This window comes from Ictalurus furcatus, chromosome 13 (genome assembly GCF_023375685.1).
Source record: "Ictalurus furcatus strain D&B chromosome 13, Billie_1.0, whole genome shotgun sequence".
NCBI classification, from domain to species: Eukaryota; Metazoa; Chordata; class Actinopteri; order Siluriformes; family Ictaluridae; genus Ictalurus; species Ictalurus furcatus.
The window spans coordinates 26,743,128-26,766,067 of NC_071267.1; the positions used below are offsets into that span (position 1 = coordinate 26,743,128).

The 22,940-nt window shown below is 39.6% G+C and overlaps 2 long non-coding RNA genes across 2 annotated transcripts in view; one reads left to right on the forward strand and one right to left on the reverse strand.

Moving 5' to 3' along the window:
* The window catches only part of LOC128616662 (uncharacterized), a 25,719-nt gene extending 13,799 nt beyond the window's left edge, over nt 1–11,920 (reverse strand). The window contains exons 1-2 of the long non-coding RNA XR_008387464.1: nt 11,861–11,920; nt 10,781–10,904 (exon numbers count right to left, since the gene is read on the reverse strand). This is a non-coding gene — a long non-coding RNA (uncharacterized LOC128616662). The remainder of the gene's footprint in view (nt 1–10,780; nt 10,905–11,860) is intronic.
* On the forward strand, nt 1,983–19,019 carry LOC128616663 (uncharacterized). Its single transcript, XR_008387465.1, has 3 exons — nt 1,983–2,058; nt 2,723–2,823; nt 16,154–19,019. It is a non-coding gene; the product is annotated as an uncharacterized LOC128616663 (long non-coding RNA).
* Nucleotides 19,020–22,940: the final 3,921 nt, after the last annotated feature.

Here is a 22,940-nt window from a genome sequence, read left to right on the forward strand (position 1 = left end):
CTTCTAGTCTGTTTCTGTCGGTCTCTCTCCTCGGGTTTTGTCTCTGTCTCCCTCTTTCTACGGTTTCAGTCAGTCTTTCTCCTCAGGTTTTGTCTCTGTCTCCCTCTTTCTCTCTCTTTTTGCAAGTCCTTCTCCTCCACTTCATCCCTGTCTCTCTCTTCTACTCTGATTCTGTCCGTCTCTCTCCTTGGCTTGGTCTCTGGCTCCCTTTTCTTCGGTTTCAGTCAGTCTCTCTCCTCAGCTTTTGTCTCTGTCTCCCTCTTTCACTCTGTTTTTGCAAGTCCTTCTCCTAAACCTTGTCCCTGTCTCTCTCCTCGGCTTTGTTTCCATCTGTCTCTCTCCTCGGCTTTGTCTCCATCTCTCCCTTCTAATCTGTTTCTGTCGGTCTCTCTCCTCTGCCTCATTTCTGTCTCTCTCTCTCTTCTACTTTTGTCTCCATCTGTGGCTCTTGTTGGCTTTGTCTCTCTCTTTTACTCCATTTCTGTCTGTCTCTCTCTCCTCTATTTTGAGGCGTATCTGTCTGTCTCCATCCTCTGCTTTGTCTCTGCCTCTCTCTGTCCATGGCTGTGTCTCTGGAGTTCTCTCTAATCTACTTCATCTGTAACTCTTCCTTTAGCAACGTCTCTGTATGTCCCTGTCCTCGGCTCTGTCCGAGTGTCTCTCCCTTTCCTCGACTTGAGCTAAAGCACCCCTGATGTCTCATTGTGCTCATCTTTTTTTTTACTGTCATAGTGTAATTAATTACTGAAAGTGTTAAAAGCCGTAGCTTTGAAAGCAAACTTTGGGCGTTTTCTCACTTGGCCTGAATGCTCGAGTCTGGATCCAGGATAGATTATATATCATTCTTTCAGATATGTGGATTGATTACACAATCCAACAGTTACATCCCTTTGTCGTTCATATTGTTTAATGAATTATTATATATTGAAGAAACTTCAAAGAGCATGTTTCATCTGTAGAGCGAGTTTAACCAATCACGTCACTGGATGGCTGGTCTTGCGAGTAGATCGCTTTGACTTCTCAACGCTTTGAATTCATATAGCACTTGTAACTATGGTCACTGTTACATTTACACATGCAGAGGTCATACTTGAGTTCACTTGAAGGTCACCAAAAGGTCACACATCACCGTGACCATTCACCGTTTGTGGAGTTTTATTATGACAGTGGTCTTTTAGAAACCGAGGATTAGAAAACAAACGATGGATGGTGGAATGGCTTTCTTTAGATGTGAGTGATACGCACTCGCTGTCCAACTGGGTTCGATCAAAGAGACGGACGTTGCCGTTCGGTCCGTTAGGAAATAAAGGACGTTTCGCGACCAAGGCAAACAGAGAGAAAACATAACTCTCACGGAAGAATGCATTTTGGAGTAAAAGACGAGAGATGCGTCTGCCCTGAGCTTACCTCGTCCACGCCAGTCACTGTCCAGCTAGAAGTCATCGCCTCAAGTCATAAAATCATAGATGTATTTTTACAGGCTGGAACGTCTCCATTCTGTCTTGTTCTAGATGCTATCTACGTTTGGGTGAGACATTTATTTTCCTGCATGTCCCCATGGTATGTTTTTATAACGATGTGTGTATTTACACTGTCCTGACTCTTTCCTCCAGTAGTTCTGTCATATCTTTCTTTAAAGGAAGCTTTTTTCTTCTTCTTCTTTAAAAAAAAAAAAAAAAAAAATCCCTGCTATATCTCTCTATGCACTGGAGAGAATGTGTGTTTAGAAAAATCTGGCTTTCGTATCCATTTCAGGCAGCCAGATCAGGCCGTGCCAGGGCACACGCAGCGTTCCACAAGAGCGCTAAGAACGGCAGAAAAACATCGCAAATCAGAGGCCCCAAACCACTCGCGCATAATGATCAAATGTAAAAGAGCGGAGAGGAGGAAGGCAGACGCAGACCTCAGAGTCCGTGTTTCTCCGTCTAATATTTCTAAAGCGAAAGTTAAATAAATTCTTCGGCCGAGCGGAGTGGAACAGCGTCAGCGGTGCAGATGGCGGTGATGGCAGCTGCTGCAGGAATGCGGTTTGGCTCGGAGAGAGACGAGAGCGCAGAGGTAGCAGCCTCCTCACACGTTCATGACTCACATAGACACGTTATGTAGTAGTCTGCATCCGTGCACTGTCTACATGCACGCGTGTGCGTCTCCGTGCTTCTGTACCATCGATATTTGTTGTACCATCGATACTGTTGATCATTTTTGCCGTGCGTTCCAACTTTCTAGATACAATCTATGCTTTTCAATGTTCGGGGGCGGGGGGGGGGGGGGAATTAAGGGTACGACGGTTAAGAAGGCGGAGTGCAACAACACTGGAATGATTTTTTGAACCAGCCAACAATTCCCAGCCGTGTACACAGAGCCACACCCCTACAATATATTGGTACAGCTGCGTTTTTGCCAGAGCAAGCAGTAAACTCCTGTCTCTACTGGTGTTAGCATTTTAGCATGTCCTGGGATGTTGACCTGTTGAAGAGAAGTTACTTAATGAATTCAGCTTGTACTGGTTTTATGAGAATGGCCAGAAGTGCCTTTGCTGTCCTGTTTTGCTTTGTAATGCGCACGTGTCAGCTAGTTAGTTTTATTACATTATAACTCCTGAGCAGCTAGCAATGCGAACTTGCTAAGACCGATACTGACAGCTGAAAACCTCATGAGAGCACATACTGAGAATGTTCAAGAGTGTCTTCACTTTGCTGTCCTGTTTTGTCTTTCTCCCTAGGGGTGGCTGTGGATCAGGTGGTTGAGCGGGTCGTCCACTAATCGTAGGGTTGGCGGTTCGATTCCCGGCCCATGTGACTCCACATACCGAAGTGTCCTTGGGTAAGACACTGAACTCTAAAGTTATTCCCGATTCTGTTCTGCCACCATTGGTGTGTGTGAGTGAGTGTGTGTGAATGGGTGAATGAGACACAGTGTAAAGCGCTTTGTAGAACCGCTAAGGTTAAAAACAAAAGCGCTATATAAGAGCTTACCGTTCTTTATAAGCCGGATAATAAACACGCTGTTGCCACTCTACTTAAACGAATATAATTTCTAGAAGAATCGACTATCGTACCTTTCAATGGACTCCAGAAAACCAAACAGCTCTGCTATTTGCTGATTTCATGTCCGTCCCCAAACTAAAGCGAAACACTGATAATGAAAATAAATATTCTAATAGTAAAACTGGGACGTGAAGCTGGATGGACAACGAGAAGAATTTAATCAGAACTTATATCCCTGGACATTACATTAAACGCATCACACTAAGGTTTCTATGTGTTTAGACTAAACAGGGTTTAAATCAAGACAGCTCGCGCGGGCCGGTGCGCTCATGCTCTGTTTTAGCATGCTCTGTTTGAATATTCATAACCCACATACACTTGAAGTTTTTGTGCAGCATTTTCACTTGGAATGCGCAATGTCTCATCAAGGCTTGGCAGGACGTGTAGCGCAAAGCCTGGCAGGCAGGAGCTTCAGCCAGTGTGGACTTGGCAGACAATGCCCTCTATAATACTGCCATAAATCCGAACACCTGTGGACACACTCGACTCGTAGGCAATACTATACCTACACCTACATGTTCATTCATTTCCCTGTGCGTGTTTACGTTTTAAAAGGTCTGAATTCAACCTGAGCTGCTCTACCTATGGAAGGTCTTTCTCTTTAACGGAGTGGAAACGGGGTCGTATTTTAGAACATCAGCACACGGGAGGAGTCCAAAGCAAAGAATCACAATCTTATTTTATTTTATTATCTTATTCAAGGGCTCTGTCTGGCAGTCGGACGTTGTTCCGACTTCTTATCGGGACTCGCGCGCTCGACCACGGAGCAAAAGTATTTTCTCTGGAGGCGAGTCAGACCGAAGCTTTTACGGTTCTCCCACTGTTTCTCCTGGAGTGCATGATGGATCGCCTGAAGTAATTGAATCAATGCTGAATACATCTTCATATGCATTAAACTGCAAAACACAACTCCTGCTTCTTATCTTTTATCCGAAGCAATAAAAAGATCATAAAAGCGCATGGGACGTGTCTGGGAACGGCGTAATGACAGTTAAATATGGCCGTACCGATCATCTTGTACTCGTGCACTCTGTCCCATCAGCCTAACGGCTAAAGGTCCAATGAGGTCTCCTGTGTAATACCTGGCTTACCCTCGTTTAATTTTCCACTGCTCTTTCCTAGAATTCTTTACAAATAATTGTACCCAGTGGCAACATATAAGAGGAAAAGCAGCGGTCCTAGAACAGATCCTTATGGAACACCAAGCCTCACTCTTCAGATATTTTCAGATGCTACAGATTTATAGCTCTGAGAATATCTGTTTATTTGGATTTCACCTATTCCAGCTGCTCGTAGCCCGTGACGGCATGCTGATCAGGATCAGGCCTGGAGCATGAGATAACGCTCTTAGTTTAGACGGTCCGGACCAAACTGCAAACTTTCCTACATCCGATTCAATTCGTTATTTCAGATTATGAAAACCCGACGGCATTTAACTCAGGGTTTTTACATAAACAGGCATTTCGTACGCGCCGTACTATGACACGTAAAGGTTTTACGGGGATTTCCAGCGTCTTCGTGATGTCTTCGTATCGAATCGCAAAAGTAACGTACATCTACGACGAGGAATAAATGCTTAGTTAGCGTGACCAGCAATTAGAGGTACTGGAGACGCAGCTTTCGGAGCTAATTCTCATCTCGTCCGAGTTGCCAGGTTTTCTATAATTACATCTAGATTCAATACGATCCCAGCATGGAAACGAGGAGATTCGATACAGTTACAAAAATGTTGTCCAAGAGGCGATTTCTGTCTTCACATGGTAAAAATCCTGCAGAAACCTTCCGCCATAAATATTCTGACAACCCTGGCATGTTGATGGTTTTTTTTAAAAAAAAAAATGTGTACGGTAATGCAGAACGACCGCAACGCTACGCTCTACAACAAGACAGTAAAAGTCATGTAAACATTCCTGGTGGAAAAGAGCTTTATTATTGAGGAATGGTGCTCTGTGTTGTGAAATCACGGGCACAGGCAGGAAAAGCACCGGACATGTTCATTTAACTTTTTACATATTTGTTTACCAAATCCTACACACGTTTATTTGTGAACCTAATTAAGTTGTATTGCAGATGTTTTCTCTTCGGTTCTTCTGTGGTATTGCTCTAAAGAACCTTTTCTAACATCTTTACTTCGAGGAGTGCTTTGATGGTACGCTGTAGTCAGGAGGTCAAAGGGAATAATTTGTATATGAAGTGTTATAGAAATGGTACAGTGAGAACTGGAAGGATTGGTACCTGGTGCACCTATACTGAGACTAGCAGTTTAGTAGGGGACGACTCGGCCATAATCGTGGTCCTTTTCTAACGAGTGCCTTTGCAACCTTGACAAAAGAGTCATTGACAAAACATTTGGCCATGAGCCGTGGTGCCTTCTCCGCTTGTTAAACGAGAGAAGAAAAATAAAAGATTGGAATCGATTCCCCCACCCCACGTACACGCAAGGCAAATGAAATGAATTTAGCATTGGACAGTTTCAGTTAGCAAAACAGGCAGCAGATCTTTATTTTGTCTTTATTTTGAATACGTCTGTTCATAATTTTAACAAATCGCGGCTTGAAAAACAGATTGTAAAACGTGTGGGGAGTCATAATAAAGTGATGAGCAGTAGAAGATGTACATCTCGATTTAGTCCGAGTGTCTCATTTGGTTGACTTTTGATGGCATTTGATAATATTCTCACGCTGTGACAGATTACTGATAAATTCCACTGATGTTGTATTGTAGTTAGTGAACTGCTATATCATTATGCCTAGTTTAGAATTTAAGCTGATTTTAAAATGTTATAATAAATAGTTTCATTTAATATATTTTTAAAAAATACATTTAAAAATAATCGTTAGCTGCAGCCCTAAATAAACAAGTAGAACTTGAAGCGAATGGCGGTGACGGGGTGTTGAGGGAAATTTAACCTTGCTGTGACCTTGACCTTGTTTGGATCAATTCCAAAATCGAATAAACTCATTTACTGGTCACAATGAGAATTTGATATAAATCTTGAGCTATCACGTTAATGAGAATCTCGGAAAGACAGACAGATAGATGGATGGATGGATGGATGGATGGATGGATAGACTGATGGACAACCCAAAAACAAAGTGTCTACCACTCATCAATGGAGGCATAAAAATATTCTGGACGCCATGGATTGAAACAGCTGTGGATCAGGTGGTAGAGCGGGTTGTCCACTAATCGTAGGGTTGGCGGTTTGATTCCACGTGACTCCACATGCCAAAGTGTCCTTGGGCAAGACACTGAACCCAAATTGCTGCTGATGGCAAGCTAGCGCCTTGTATGACACCATTGGTGTGTGAGAGTGTGTGAGTGTGAATGGGTGAATGAGAATCAGTGTAAAGTGCTTTGTAGAACTGCTAAGGTTAAATAAGTGCAGACCACTTACCAAAACAAATTGCCACACCAAAAAAAAAAGGTCCAAAGCAGCTTAGACTCAAAGAAAAATCTCAGACACTTCAATGCCAGCTTGAAGGCGCTTGTGCGTAGGACAGCAGTGTTTACGCTTGTTGTTTGCATTATCACTGAGTTTTCTTAAACCATTACATGCAATTTATATTTATTTATAGAACGCTATCCTACTGTTACGACTTGTCTGCCAGGCAACCGTGAATAAAAATCCAACATTGAGGACGCGTGATCTTCTGCCCCAGGCTCCCAGGCTACAGATTTATCTGTCGTCAGACGTTAACACCACCAGCAGTAATATATGTCAAACACAATCCAAGGCAGAGTACTCAGTACTGAATGAATAGCGTGCGGCCCTGTGTTACCTCTCCTCCGTTTGGGTTCTCCATTCCAGCCACCCTTCATAGTACAGCTTTTGTTTCTGAACTTTTATGACTTCCTGCCTGGGCATGGACCCAAGAACCTCCCCACCTGGAGGCACAGCTCATACCTGTCAGGTGCAGGATCTCGCACTGACGATGTGATCCCTCCGATATTTGACTTCGTTGTGATGTGCCAAACTGTTCACATTCCAGTAGGTGTGATCTCGCACATGCAGTCATTATGCATCAGATCATCTCTGGAAGATGCAATACCCGGCACTGACATGTGAAACAGTCTTGATATGAAAATCTTTAAACCTGTGAGCTTTTATGTATCTTGGAATCTTTAATGTTCATGCCATATTTAACACTCTACGAGTCCTATGGTCATTTTAGGTTCTAAGAGCTGGCCCAGCTTGGACTCATGAACCTCAACACGTTAATTATTTAAACAAGCCACATTATCTCCTCAATGCTCTGCATGTGCCTGCTGACATTTAAATCTAATTCAATGTAAATAATAATAATAATAATAATAATAATGACTGCACTGGATCTTTACTTTCATAGATAGTATTTTAGACCCCTACTTTTGGTGCTCATGCAGTGTCGTATAACATTTTGGTACTTTTCATGACGATCGGTGAAGAAGGTATCCAGGCAGAGCGATTAAGCAGAGAAATAGCACTTATATTAGGTAAGGTGAAATAAAGAGTTTAAGTAAGTGCGTACTGCTTCCTCTGAAAAAGTAACGCCCTCTTTTGATAACACGCTGTCATTAGTAAATTTCAAAAAGTCCATCCCGAGACATCACCGTTAAGTCTGCGCTTGAAGTATGATTTTGACTTTGTATTTTCACTGTGACAGGGTTTCAGGAGAACGTAACACAAGCACTATCTTGGACAAAGTGGGTGTAAAAAACATCACTTACAATATACTGTGTACTTACGATACACAGTGTTTGATTTGATACGAAGTTGTCGCAATACAATTTTTGTGTAGTTCTACTGACTGACACAAAAAATTTCATGTTGGATGCGTGGACGTTTGTGGTACTGGTGCAGGTATAGGGTTTCGCTCTACTACGACTCATTTATTGTAAATGTCGCAAGCTCTCGAAGTCGAAGCTCTCCTAAAAACTCAGACCTTGAGGACTTGGGGGAATCTTTCAGCTCCTGTTTGCTGTAACAGTGCCTAATATGGGCTGCCTATGGGCTGTCGGACTGGACGTATCTACTGTGCAGACTCTGGCCTCAATGCTCTCTACTGCACAGACACTAGCTCCAATTTACACCTACTGCACAGACTCCATCAAAGATGGCGACTTTCAGTTCACCCAAATTTACGTCAATTCGTGTACAATTTAAGCTTCAAGGGGAGTCAAATTTAAGCTTCAATTGGAGTCAAGTTTAGGCTTAAATGGGAGTCAAATTTAGGCTTCAATGGGAGTCAAATTCATGATTCAATGGGAGTCAAATTTAAGCTTCAATGGGAGTCAAATTTAAGCTTCGATGGGAGTCAAATTTAGGCTTCAATGAGGGTCAAATTTAAGCTTCAATGGGAGTCAAATTTAGGCTTCAATGGGAGTCAAATTTAGGCTTCAATGGGAGTCAAATTTAAGCTTCAATGGGAGTCAAATTTAAGCTTCAATGGAAGTCAAAGTTATGCTTCAATGGGAGTCAAATTTAAGCTTCAATGGGAGTCAAATTTATGCTTCAATGGGAGTCAAATTTAAGCTTCAATGGGAGTCAAATTTAAGCTTCAATGGGAGTCAAATTTAAGCTTTAATGGGAGTCAAATTTAGGTTAACCTAACAGCATGAGACACTTTATACTGCATATGCAAGTTTTTTGTAAACCCCTGTAGCCTCTACTGATTTGAGATAAAGAGAAACTAAGTTTTCCAGAAGAGGGAATGTGGGCTTGATTAAGTTTAAATTTTTATTACATCTCATGGATTGAATCGAGAGCCTCATCTTCAATAATACAATATCACACGGCATGTTGTTACACCCATTAAAAAAAACCACTTCGAGCGTCACTAACATCAGAGCGGGAACGATCAAAGAATTATAACTGGATTACGCCCAACCAAATTAGTAACACTCGTTGCTGGCGTTAAACCAGAAAATTAAGATTGATCCGGCACAAAACCAAAGCCTTCAACTGAAAGTGAAGCTGACCGTTTCATTCATTACATCATGTTACTTAGCATTTTAAGTTTTGGGTGTAAACACCATCAAAACCTCATAGTTGTTTATATGACACTGGATTGTTTTACAGTTTGTTGTAGTTTGCATCATAATTAGAGCCACATGTATACAGAAAACACATACCACATTTTCCAGGTTCCTCAGAAACTCTCTACATACAGATATGAATAAAACATATGCTTTAAATCTCACAAAGAACTAGCATGCTAAATTGTATTTCTAAAATCTATGAACACAATGCTTGGGAAAATATTTTAAACTGGAACTATACTGTAAAGTAAAGAGCTTGAGTAAACAATGATTTCTTAATCTTTAATGTTACCTACTTAGATTTTGTTCGTCACTGTGTGCACTCCTGGCATGAAGAAGGGGCGTGTCTATGCCCAATATGGGCTGTGTGACTGGACGTATCTACTGTGCAGACTCTGGCCTCAATGCTCTCTATTGCACAGACACTAGCTCCAATTTACACCTACTGCGCAGACTCTGTCAAAGATGGCGACTTTCAGTTGACCCAAATTTACGTAAATTCAAGCAAAATTCAGGGTTCAATGGGAGTCCAATTTCGGCTACAATTGGAGTCCAATTTAGGCTACACTGGGAGGCTAACTTAAGATTCAATGGGAGTCAAATTTCGCCTTCAATTGGAGTCAAATTTAGGCTTCAATGGAAGTCAAATTTAGGGTTCAATGGGAGTCCAATTTAGGCTTCAATTGAAGTCAAATTTAGGGTTCAATGGGAGTCCAATTTAGGCTTCAATGGGAGTCCAATTTAGGCTTCAATGGGAGTCCAGTTTAAGCTTCAATGGGAGTCAAATTTAAGCTTCAGTGGGAGTCAAATTAAAGCTTCAATGGGGAGTCAAATTTAGGCTCTAATGAGAGTCAAATTTAAGCTTCAGTTGGAGTCCAATTTAGGCTCAAATGGGAGTCAAATTTAGGCTTCACTGGGAGGCCAATTTAAGATTCAATGGGAGGCCAATTTCGGCTTCAATTGGAGTCTAACTTAGGCTTCAATGGGAGTCAAATTTAGGCTCAAATGGGAGTCAAATTTAGGCTTCAATTGGAGTCCAATTTAGGCTTCACTGGGAGTCAAATTTAAGCTTCAATGGGAGTCAAATTTAAGTTTCAGTGGGAGTCAAATTAAAGCTTCAGTGGGAGTCAAATTTAGACTTCAATAGGAGTCAAATTTAAGCTTCAATGGGAGTCAAGTTTAAGCATCAATGGGAGTCAAATTTAAGCTTCAATGGGAGTCAAATTTAAACTTTTGTAAGCTTTTGAACCTCAGAGAATAGAAACAAAACAAAAAGGGTACATCAACTCTTTGACATACTATTAATGTGTCAGCAAAAGCCCTAATTTCTTGATACTGGTGTGAATTTATGTCTTGTCACCTCTTTGTGATTATCATCATAAGCACACATGTTTGATGTTAGGTTAATCCTGATAAACAAATTGTCTCTTAAAGCTGGAATAATATACATCACTGTTACAGCTCTTATACACTGTGCTTTTCACCTACAGCTAAGCAAAAGTTCTTTACATCACTAAAAAAATGTAAAGAAAGAAAAAGCAGATGCAATAGACACATTGATAAGGTTAGAATGCTTGCGATGCTTTCAAATCGCTGCTGTCATCTCATGTCTTGTAACAGTGGCATGAGGTACGTGGTGACAAGCCCATGTAAAATAAATACCATTTACTAAAGAGGAGAGACTTTCTAGAGTGTTGTGTTTTTCTACCAACCTGTATGTGATCACGCTCCATTCACAAAATGGCGTCCCAGCTGTCCAAGACGCACTGCAGTACAGAAGAGATGCTGGCTCTTATTTTAACTCAGTTTGGGGAGAACCAAACTTCCCACAGCAATCTGAAATCACAATTCCTAATCACAAATATCAAAAAGCAACATTTAAAAAATTTTATTTCATGACTTGGGAAGTGTTTCATATCCGGCGAAGGGTCACTGATACAGGCGCTACGAGACTACATACGACAATTAGCAGCAGTCAAATATCTTTACAATCACAGAGGAGTGCCTGTAAAATAAGATCGCATGTACGTTTGTAAAGATACACAGAAATAGAGATGTACAGAATCTGTATTGTATATTCAGTTCACAGCCGGACATATCATTTAATTAGCGTTTTTTGTCGCCTCACACATTTCGTGTTTCGTTTTAAACTAACTTCTTGGCGATATTTACAGTAAAAATGCAGTTATTCCAACTGTAACCTTTCCTTTGGGTCTATTTATTTAGTTTGTCTACATTTTTAATAGAAAGTATAGCTTTTTAAAAATACATAAATAGTCTGTTTGTGGAGCCGTGACCCAAGTCGACTTCTTTCTGCGAGAAATGTTATCTATTCTAATAAAACTCTCTTCTATTTTATTCAAAGTGTCTTTTCAGTATCCTTCTTCCTCAGGTAAAAGGCTTTGATATGCAAATGACCATGCAAATTAGTTTAAGACATCATCTGGTGACTGCTAGTCACTTTTTGAGCCCAGTTTCTAACCAAATTTAATGAATGTTGGCTTAATGGAGACGTTTCTGAAGCAGGAACATGAGTACAATGAATATAAGCGTAGTCCAAAATAATAATTAATAACTGACCAGTTTATTTCCAGCTCTGATTATGCTAATGTGCGGCGCAGGTTTAACTAGTTAGCGTGGGTGCTAATCCAGTTTGTCAGACTAGCTTAAAGCGACATTTGGATAAACTATTTCGGTGTAAATGAAAGGTTTCGTCATCTAGACGTGTTTTAGAAACAGTAGGAAAGACTGACAGAATAAAATACTAATAATAACCATTTTAATCAACTTACTTATCAAGTCATGTTCGGCGTTTTTCTCTGACAAGGGAACAGCTAGCTAATGGCGTTTCGTTCATGAACGAGTCGACTCCCCGAGATCGGTTCTTTGAATCCTTTCTTTTGGGTGAACAATGGGAATCGACTCACAGTTCTGAAGAGTCTTTTTGGTGATCGAACAGCGGAGAAATAACGGTCGAGATTTAAAAAATATACTGTATATCCATATGAAATGTTTAATACTGCAGTAAGAAATGTGGATATTTATTAGACTAAAAGCGTTAAAAAATTTAATAAAGGAAAAGTTAAAGCTGACTGAAACATCTATACTCATATTTATGTCCAATTTAAAGTAAATATTTATGTAAAGTAAAGCTAGAATGCATTTTAAACACAGATAAAGTGTCACAATGACCTACTGTATGTGCAGGTTTCAGATAAATAGCATAAAGATTAATAAATCCTACAAAAACTTGGCCACCTAGAAACCACGACTAGCGCTATGGCTATAACGACACGTATTATATTGACGTATAATAATTAAAACATCTCAAATAATCTTGTTATTTTTGCATTCATTAATAATTCATTATCATTTATGTGGACATTTCAGTCCCCCAGTTCGTCTGCTATCCGTCCTAATCAGTACCTGAGATTAGAATTAGCGCGTCCCAAATCGTATTACGTTGAAACGAGTATCCCAGAGATACCCGGATGGTCTACTGTTTCCGATAGATTTGCGAAGTGTGGATCCGCGAACACTTTTTCCCAAAACAATATTACCCACAACTCCTTGCGCGAGGGACGGAGGAGGACTCTTGTGGCGATTTGCTTCGCCGAATTCAACCTGCGATCGCACACGGCGGTCGAGTGTGACGTCGGTGACGCGTGTCTTCCGTGTTTAAGCACTAAATATTAATATCATTCAAAATAAATCGAGGTAATAGTAAATGAAATGATATAGTATACATTATGTAAGGAATAATCGTCGAAGAAAAGCCGAAATGCACCGAGGAGTTTGTTTACGGTGACTTTCGTAACCTTATGTGTCAGTATGTCCCAGTACTTGTGTACTTTAGCAACATTACAGTGTCCTTAATGTTCACGTTTTTGTGTATTTGCGAACTTTTGGCTAAAAACTCAACCCTGTTATTCATTTAAGAGCAAATTGCAGCCTGTCAGAAAAGAAACCTAGTAAAAATTAGATATTGAAATTATTTTGTTTTTATTAAATCATGTTTTCTTGGATTCATGGTTGAAAAATGAGTTACAAGGACACCACAATCATGGAAACACCCAACAAATAAATACTGTATGCACTATAAACATTGGGTATAATGTTATGCTCTATAAGAGTATTAGTAATCACATACACTATGGATACAGCAGATAGAGATTGGTTCACATATTCGCATATAAAATGTCCAGATTTAAACAAATACTTTCATTCAGTCATGCTAAATTGACATATCATGTACAATAACGCTATCAGGCTTCTGTTTGACCACAATAACAGGTATCACTATGGCTACTGGACCCATCCAGCTGCCTGACGCGATCATCATCCGGTATAGAAAGCATACGAGGACGGCGTATGAGCATACGTTTGAGCAAACATCTCCATCGACCCTTTCCAGAATTCACAACGTACCGTAACGGAAAATAGAGAACTCACAGAGGCTTGGAAATGCATTCCTGCACGGGTCAGCTTGAACAAGAATGCTTTAGCTGTGAGAAAACGTGAGCGAGTTACATTCACGAAGTTGTATAATGATTTAATCTAAAGCATAACTTCATAATTAGTTTGGGACGTTCGAAAATATACAACAGTATATCAAATTATATGTGGAAAATAAATAAATAAATTCTGGAAATATTTTAGATCCATGGTAATGTGAAATAACAGTAGATTCAGTGAAAAGTTTGTATACATTATAAATTATATGGAGAATTGAGCCAGCATCCTGAATTAAAACTGGGTCGCACTAACAAGGATTCAATTAAACAGGACAGAGGAAGACTATGCTCATAAGTTTAATTTTTATTCAAGTAGCTAAACAGATAAACCTTCAACTATAGGATTGTTTTTGGTTTGTCCACCAAAACTCTTCGTTATTCACCACATAGTGCCCATTTTTGCTATTAGAGTATATAAAGAGCGCTCATGAAATCCCACAATGCCGTGTTTATTGTTAGTATCCAATTATATAAAGTGGGTACCCACAATGCACTTCACTTTGTTTTGTAGCACACTATTATGGAGCAGTATTTCAGCTACAGGGAATGACGGTGTGCCATGATGGATTTGTTGGTCTAAACAATTACACTGCAACAACAGTACTCATGAGATTATTTATTATTTACCGTATACTCGCCTTTTAAATAGAAACGTACTCTATTGATCTGCAAGAGTTAAAGGGATGGTTCACCCCAAAATGAAAACTGTCTCATCATTTACTCACCCTCACGTCGTTCCAAACCTGCACGCGTTTCTTTCTTCTCAGGAACACGAAAGAAGATATTTCGAAGAGTATTGGCAACCGAGCAGTTTTGGTTCTCACTATTTTTTGTGTGTGTGTTCTTTTATGTTCAACAGAAGAAAGAAAGTCACAAAGTTTTGGAACGACACGACGGGGAGTAAATCATGACAGAATGATCTTTTCTCTCTTTTTTTTTTTGGGTGAAGTATAATACTTTAAAAGTATTCATAACTGAAATTATACTAAATGAATATATAAATATGAAGTATGTACCCCATGTAAATACACGTAAATTACATTATAATTCGTGCTAATGTGAGTTTATTATAACGGGAAGTGATGTCAGAGTGCATTAACACATCATTCCACTAAAAATATTGAACCGTATTTCATTATAAAGCATTTGTGCTTATAAAAACAACTCATACCCATTATGTTTGTGGTTTTGTTGTTGGTGGTGGTATTTTTTTTAATTTTTTAGATATTATACAGTACATTTAGCATGAAATCACTCCTGATCAATGACTGACTGTACACCGATAGATAAAGTTTTAATCTCAAATAAACACATGTATAAGCCACAATGAAATATTATATAGATCAGAATGATTATTTTGATATGGTGGGCTTCATTGAGGTGAGAAACTTTGATTTAATCCTAAATAAAGTCAAGAACACCAATAAACAGGACATGCTAAAGGCTCACAGGAGGGCAAACCTTTCTAATATCCTCCAGCGGTCACTACAGTCGTGTCAGTTGCTACTGATAGAGTTCAATCTCAGGAAAAGGAATTACAATATATTACGCAAAATTTACACATAAAATACTAAAACATGATGAACTTCTGCCCAAAACCTGTCTGAAAACTATGAAAAAGTCAAATTCAGCTCGCTCTGCACGGCTGTTTCGGGTAAAGACGTGCAGACACTAACTATTTTTCCTTCTTCACTCTATTGTTTGCTGCTTTTTTTTTTTTTTTTTTTTTTTTTTTTTTTTTTTTTTTTTACATGCATGGTAAAAAATCTTTGGTGCCAATCTGCTTGATTTATAAACCCTTTAACCACATGTTTTTAGCCGGGCAGACCAAGTCAATAAAATCAGTTGAGCAGCGGGCCAAAATTTTCATGATTCTATTATTCAAAAAAAAAAAAAAAAAAAAAAAAGCATGACAGGATAATAGGAATACAGAAAACAGAAAGAAGATGGAAAAATGGTGGTCATGGTGGTGGGGGTGGGGGTGGGGTGAGGGGTGTATGGGGGGGGGGGGTTCCAGCACAAACATCTGTTAAAACAAATGACAAAAAAAAACAAAAAACAAAACAAAAAACCATGGACCGTCCGAGAGAGAAGGAGACGGATGAAAAGAGGGATGAAGAGAGAAAAGAGGAACGGGTTGTGAAGAATTGCGGAGGGCAAAATTATGTTCCAGCAACGTCTCCTTCAACCAAAACACATTAGCTCTAGCGAAATCAACTGACTTTATATATTTATATATAATTCCACTCCATGGTCATGGCCATGACTAGAAAGTCACGGTTGGATTGGATTTGTTCTCTCGCCCAAAAATGTGCCACTCGCTCCATCTCCATAACTCCAGGCACATGAGAGACTCGGCCACCGAGCACACACACCTACGCTGCTCATCACCTGGGTGTAAAGTAAACACCCATGTGATCAGTCACATGATCAGGTTTATGTTCAGGTCTGTTCCAGAAATCATCCAAGCACAGTGCTCACACTTCCTGTACAGCAGTTTAAAATCAATAATTAGGGTTTTTTTTTTCAGTATAATTCTGGTTAAAGTTTGACAATGTGTTTGTTTTACAGTTCATGACTTCATGGGATTAACCAGGGAAGTGTGCTGTACAAACTCCAAGCTCCCGGGTCATTATTTAGGTAACATGTGGGTAAGTACCAAGACATTTTTAAATCAATTTCACCAAAATACCAGACAGTATTAAATCGGTCACATTATTATTTCATTTTTTATTATTTTGGTTCATTATTTTGTTGGTAAGAAGATGATAAGTACAGGGGAGAGAGAGGGAGAGAAAGCGAGAAATAGACAGTGATAGAAAGAGTGATGAGAGAGAGAGAGAGAGAGAGAGAGTGAGTGGGAAAAGAAAGAGAGCGAGATGGGGTAGAGAAAAAGAGAGGTAGACTGCAGTAGAGGGAGCAACAGAAGAGAGAGAGGGAGAGAAAGCGAGAAATAGACAGTGATGGAGAGAGTAACAGAAGAGAGAGAGAGAGAGAGAGAGAGAGACACAGAGAGAGAGAGCTACACTGTCAGTCAAAAATCTTTAAACATTTCTCATTAAAGCAGCAGTATGTAATGTGTATTGTGTAGAATCCTCTGGTGCCTGGAAAATGAACAGCACTTACAATAAAACATGACAAACCTTCGCTTGCCCTATCCGACCCAACCTCCCAGTCCGAACTACATCCAGTATTCTTCATGAGTTACCTTAAAAAAAAATATATATATATATATATTTTTTTTTTTAAAAAAGAGTGGGGCAAGTGGGCTTCATTTCAGCTGGGGGCGGAGTTAATTTCAGGGCCAGAAAATTTTCAACAAAAACCTGTACTGTATATAAATAAGTAGCACAGATCCAATTTCTAAGGAGTCTTTAAAACTACATAATTGTTACAGATTGTTATGTAATAAAAACTTTACTCAAACATTCAAAATGGCATCTTTAAGATACAGAATAAGATACGATAAGAAAAAAACGTGGGATCGTGGAGCGTACTCAGGACCTCGAAGCTTGCAGCGATTCGAGGTTTTATTTATCTACAGGTTTAACACACTGTCTTTCATAAAGCATCAGTTAGAATCAGAGAGGAGCTTGTTAATACTGTTAGTTAATAAAGGGTTAGGTCTATAGAGGAAAACCTTTATTTATTTCTTTTTCATCTTTAACCATCATTTTGTTCTTTGTTCTTTGTCGTTATTGTCTTTTGTGACGGGCACTGATAGTGATAAAACTAAGAGTCTTTGATATAGATACAGATCTGTTTCTGAGGTAAAACCGTTGAAGAAAACAGCGTTACAGCAGATTTTAGTAGAAAATGGAAACCCAGTCTAACATTGTAAGTGAAAGAGACAGTGTGTATCGTGGACGCTGTGTTTCTGCGGTTCTTCTTTCACGATTTGTTTTTTTGATACTTAAAAATCCTTCCACTTCATTCCAAGCAAAGCTACACGCTAAAAATAGTTTCAGAGCGTTCCCTGGTTTTGTTTTTTTCTTTTTCCATAAATTTTTTATTGAATCATAAGATCCCTCGTAGGTTGGGACATATTTTCCGCTCGCTCTCAGCGGTCAGCGCTGATCAGACGGAGAAGACTCAGAAAAGTCTGATCTATAAAAAGCCTTCCTTTAAATCTATATAACGATATACAGACACATGACAAATTAAAGGAAAACTCTTTTACGCTATAGGGGGAAAGAGACGTGACATCGCAAATCAAACCTAAATCTCGTCTGTATCTCAAACGTTTCCATTCGGATGGGTGTGGCCTCTTCCAGGCTGACTCCGCCCCCATCCCAGGCTCACTGAATGGTTTGATGAGGATGAAAATGATATAAATCACATGTTACGACCTTCAGACTCCAGATCTTAATCCAGTTAAACACTTAGTGGAGATTTTGGAACGACGTCTCAGACAGCGCTCGAGATTCACCGCCATCAAGACATCAACTGAGGGAAAGTCTTTCGGAAGAATGGTGTTCATCATCACTCCAGTACAGTTCCAGAGTCGATGTCATGGATCATTAAAGCTGTTCTGGTCATGTCATGAATCATTAAAGCTCCAAATCCTTATTTACGGGATAAGGATAAGAAGGAAAATTGCTTATTTCATCCTAACCAAGAGGTGGTGAGTACTCTCTTGAGCTGTGATCTTACGGAAAGACATCCCAGAGATAAAAAGCAGCACAAGTCCTAAACCAGTGATGGAAACACAGATTTGTGTGAGCAAGGCGTGACATGCATTTACAGAGTCCTCCACTAATATTGGCACCCTTATATGGTAAATGTGAGCAAAGAAGCCAGTGGAAAAAAAAGTCTTTATTGTTTAACATTTTGATCTTTTAGCACACCTGGGTGACTAGGAACAGGAAATTGTTCAACCACGACTTCCTGTTTCACAGGGGTAACACATTCATGAGGTAACACATAGGCCAAATTCCCTTAATCATTCATAACGATGGGTAAGAGCGAGGAATATAGCTGTGATGTGCGACAAAAGGTTGTTGAGCTTCACAAAATGGGGCCTGGCTATAAGAAAATAGCACAAGCATTGAAAATGCCCATTTCCACCATCAGGGCAATAATTAAGAAGTTCCAGTCAACTGGAAATGCCATGACTCGACCTGGAATTGGACGTGTGTCTATATCGTCTCAACGCACTGTGAAGAGGACGGTTCGAGTGGATAAAACATCTCCAAGGATCACAGCTGGAGAACTGCAGAAGTTAGTTGTGTCTTGGGGTCAGAAAGTCTCCAAAACTACAATCTGAAGTCACCTACATCACCACAAGCTGTTTGGAAAGGTTTCAAGAAAAAAGCCTCTACTCTCATCCAAAAACAAACTCGAGCGTCTTCAGTGTGCCAGACACTACTGGAACTTCAAATGGGATCGGGTTCTATGGTCAGATCAAACCAGAATAGAGCTTTTTGGTAATAAACACCAGAGGTGGTTTTGGAGCACACAGAGAGGTAGCCATATGGAAAAGTACCTCATGCCCACGGTTAAATATGGAGGAGGATCTTTAATGTCTTGGGGATGTTTTTCTGCCAGAGGACCTGGACATTTTGTTAGGATACATGGCATCATGGACTCTATCAAATATCAACAGATATTAAATGAAAACCTGACCGCCTCTGCCAGAAAGATTCAAATGGGCCGTGGTTGGATCTTCCAGCAGACAATGATCCAAAACATCATCAAAATCAACACAAAAATGGTTTACTGACCACAAAATCAAGGTCCTGCCATGACCATCCCAGTCCCCTGACCCGAACCCCATAGAAAACCTGTGGGGTGAACTGAAGAGGAGAGTCCACCAGCGTGGACCTCCAAATGTGAAGGATCTGGAGAGATTCTGTATGGAGGAACGCTCTCAGATCCCTCTCCATGTATTCTCCAACCTCATCAGGCGTTATAGGAGAAGACTCAGAGCTGTTATCTTGGCAAAGGGAGCTAGCACAAAGTATTGACTAAAAGGGTGCCAATAATTGTTGCACACCTATATTTAACAAAGATTTTATTTTTTGTATAAACCTGTGTTGTGTTTGCAATTGTCTGATCTCCATGAGAGCAGAGTATTTTTGTGAGTTTTTTTTTTTTTTTTAAACAAAAGATCAAAAGGTTAAACAATAAAGACAATTTCTCACAGCCTTCTTTGCTCATATTTACCAAGGGTGCCAATATTAATGGCGGGCGCTGTACTTTAAAAGGAAAGCAGGATGAAACGTGTCCATGTGCATTTCGATCTGTTCTCTTATCCAAAATGAAAAAAGATTTAAGGTGCATATGTCCATCGCGCTTCCAAGCAGCACCCTGTGTCAGTATGAAAAAGCTCTGGAATATTCCAGGAATCAAAAACAGCGAAAAAAGACAAAACACTGGCAGGTCTGTGACATTTCAGTTCCATGGAAAGCTTGGCCGAGGGACAGATGGACAGGTTGGCCTGGGAAAAGGACAGCTGAAAGACAGGAACTGTAAATTTGGAAGAAAGCGAAAAACAGTCCAAGATGGAGTTTGAAGTTTATGTTAAAGCTCAATAGGTACTGACTGAGATGACTGTCGTGTGTATTGGAGTGGAAATCTCCACTGCTCTCGCAGCTCAATTCCATTTCAAGTCAAATCTAGACGACACTGCTTTTTCTTGCCACTTTTAAAACATAATAGGCGGTCCGTACGGGATTACGCACAGCGTTTTGGGATCATCGCGGCTAAAAAAGCTCGATTTTGCCGCGGCTTTTGAAAAAAATTTGCGATGCAACTTGCGGAGTTTTTCGTGCTTTTTTTTTGTTGTTGAGGAAAACTACTCGAATCGGCGAAATCGCGATCGCACGGAATTGACGACGTCACACGACGCGTCTCGGCCCGAATCTGTAGAAAACCTGCGGTCATTTTCGAAAAATCTACGAACTCCTCCGAATAATGCGACGTTTCCTAGATTTTAATTTCTGCAGTTGCAAAATCGCAAAATCCCGAAGGGACCGAATAGAATCATTTCCATACATTATTTAAAAAAAATTTAAATGAAAATATTTCCATTAGAGCGGTCAGTCAGATTTTCACAATATTTACTAATATACTAATAAAGAACAACAACAACAAAAAAGATCTATATTTGAATATTTAATATCTAACGCTCCACTTTTAGTTGCTAATTAAATCTTTTTAGATATTTAATATTTAATTTTTTTAAAAGGGTAAATAATGTCTGAATAAAAGCAGTCTGGTAGTACTTCATTTTTTAATAATAATAATAATTTTTTAAAAAAATCACTACTTTAATAATAAAAAATACTAAATGATGCGTCCTGGAACTAAAAGTCCATCAGGCACTTCTCTGTGTCATGCTTTTCTGCGGCTAAATCTCAAACGACATTTTATTGGACACTAAACAGGTTCTGTAAGTCTATATATGTTTATATAATAATAATAATAATAATTATTATTATTATTATTTATGCTATCCCCTAGGTAGTGAGTGCAAACCGTAAATAAGAATCCATTTTGGATTCAGACTCACTGTGTAAATTATTGTTCCAGCTGAGTTAAAGAATAACAGTGTAAGAAATGTAAAGTCAGGGTAAATCCCAGCAACAGGTATTCAAATTGAAGAAGAAAATGAAGCAACGTACGATAGGGTTGGTCTGTTTCGACGTTCGGTGAACGATTTCTTACGTTACGGCGGCGCTTTAGTGCTTTATTCTGTCCAGCTCTCTCACCTCGTCAATCTGCACGCTCTGTAATCTCAAATAGATTAGCATCTCAAGCTTTCATGCTAACACCGCCATCGCACTCGTCATCACATACACCAGATCGATCCGGATCTCTACTGCGTCATTGCGATGTTGCGATATTTCAGTATGATCATATTTAATGTCTTTCAAAGTGGAGTTTTACTTTAACGCTCAGTTTATTACCCATTTACATTTACATTCATTCACTTTAGCAGACGCTTTTATCCGGAGCTCGTAGTTGTTACTGTAATCAGAGAGTAAAAGGACACGTCACACGTTGTGCGTCAATGTAAAATCTTCCGAGAGAGAATCATAATGCGCCGATAAAACCTGCATGAATTTTTCTTTTCGTACTGTAGAGTTTAGTAAACCATTTCTCCAGGAAAAACGCACCTTATCTGTCTTCTTTCCTTCGAGCATCTTCACCAGCTTGTGAAATGTCTCTTGTCCTGTGGCAGAACCACACACACACACACACACACACACAGAAGTGATAGCACATTTACACCACATAAAGGCACACACACTAATCAGGACACACACACACACACACACACGGTGTGAAGATTATAAAGCTTACCCGGGATGACCCTGGGCTCTTCTCTAACAGTGAAGTGTTAAGGTATGAAAATGTTCCTGACCCGCTGTGTCCTGTCTACAATAACACACACACACACAGTTATTAATTCTCACATGATAAAACGCAACACTTCGGAACAGCCAAATCACTGCGTATTAAAATAAATCGAGTCTAACATATGGAGGCTCTTATTACAGTCTCGTCTAATATCTCACACTCCTCACGCATCAATAAATAAATAAAGAAAGAAAGAAGTCATACACGTGTGAAGGAGATGTGTGGGAATGCTGCCCCCTACTGGTGAAAAACGCAGCATCTGCAATAAAAGTGGACGATAGAGCATTACAAAAAAAAAAAATTTTTTTAAAAATTGTGATACAGAACTCGTAAGCGATGCGATTTCACCAGTTTTGTGATTTGATGTATAGAAAAAGAATATTTTTAACATGCAAAATGGAGGAAAGTCGTTTAGTGCGAATGTATTTTAACATCCAGTCTTGTTACTGTAAGGAAAAAAGACAAATTGTCAAGAAATGAGTCAAACTGTAGGCCTATTGTAGGCTATTGTCGCATAATTAATCCCAAAATTTCATCCCTAATGTCTTCACATTTTAAGTGTTATTTAAGTGTTGAGTTATTGCTGAACTTACCCTGAACTGTTTTCCTATAACAGCATGTTCCAAAGTAGACTATTCCTCCAAAATTTTTATTTACTAAGTCCAAAATTTGTATTCACGCCTGTTTTGGGCGTGCCCGTGTTCAGCATCGAATTTATTTGTGATGCCAGACTCCACAGTAGTAGTAGTTAATGGCTCATATGAAAGTATACGGTGTTTTACTACAAAATAAGCTTTAGTTGTGCTGCGTGTTTGATCTCTGTACCGGTGTTTTTGTGGAGACGTGGGACTTGTTTGCCCACATGAGGTTCACACCCCTCCCCCTCCCCTTCAGTCCTCGCCTGAAGAAACATCTCGTTATGGATGTCTTTCAGAACTCCACTTCTCTCTCCATCCCCAAAGTGGACATGGAGACCTGCTGTGCTGGAACTCTC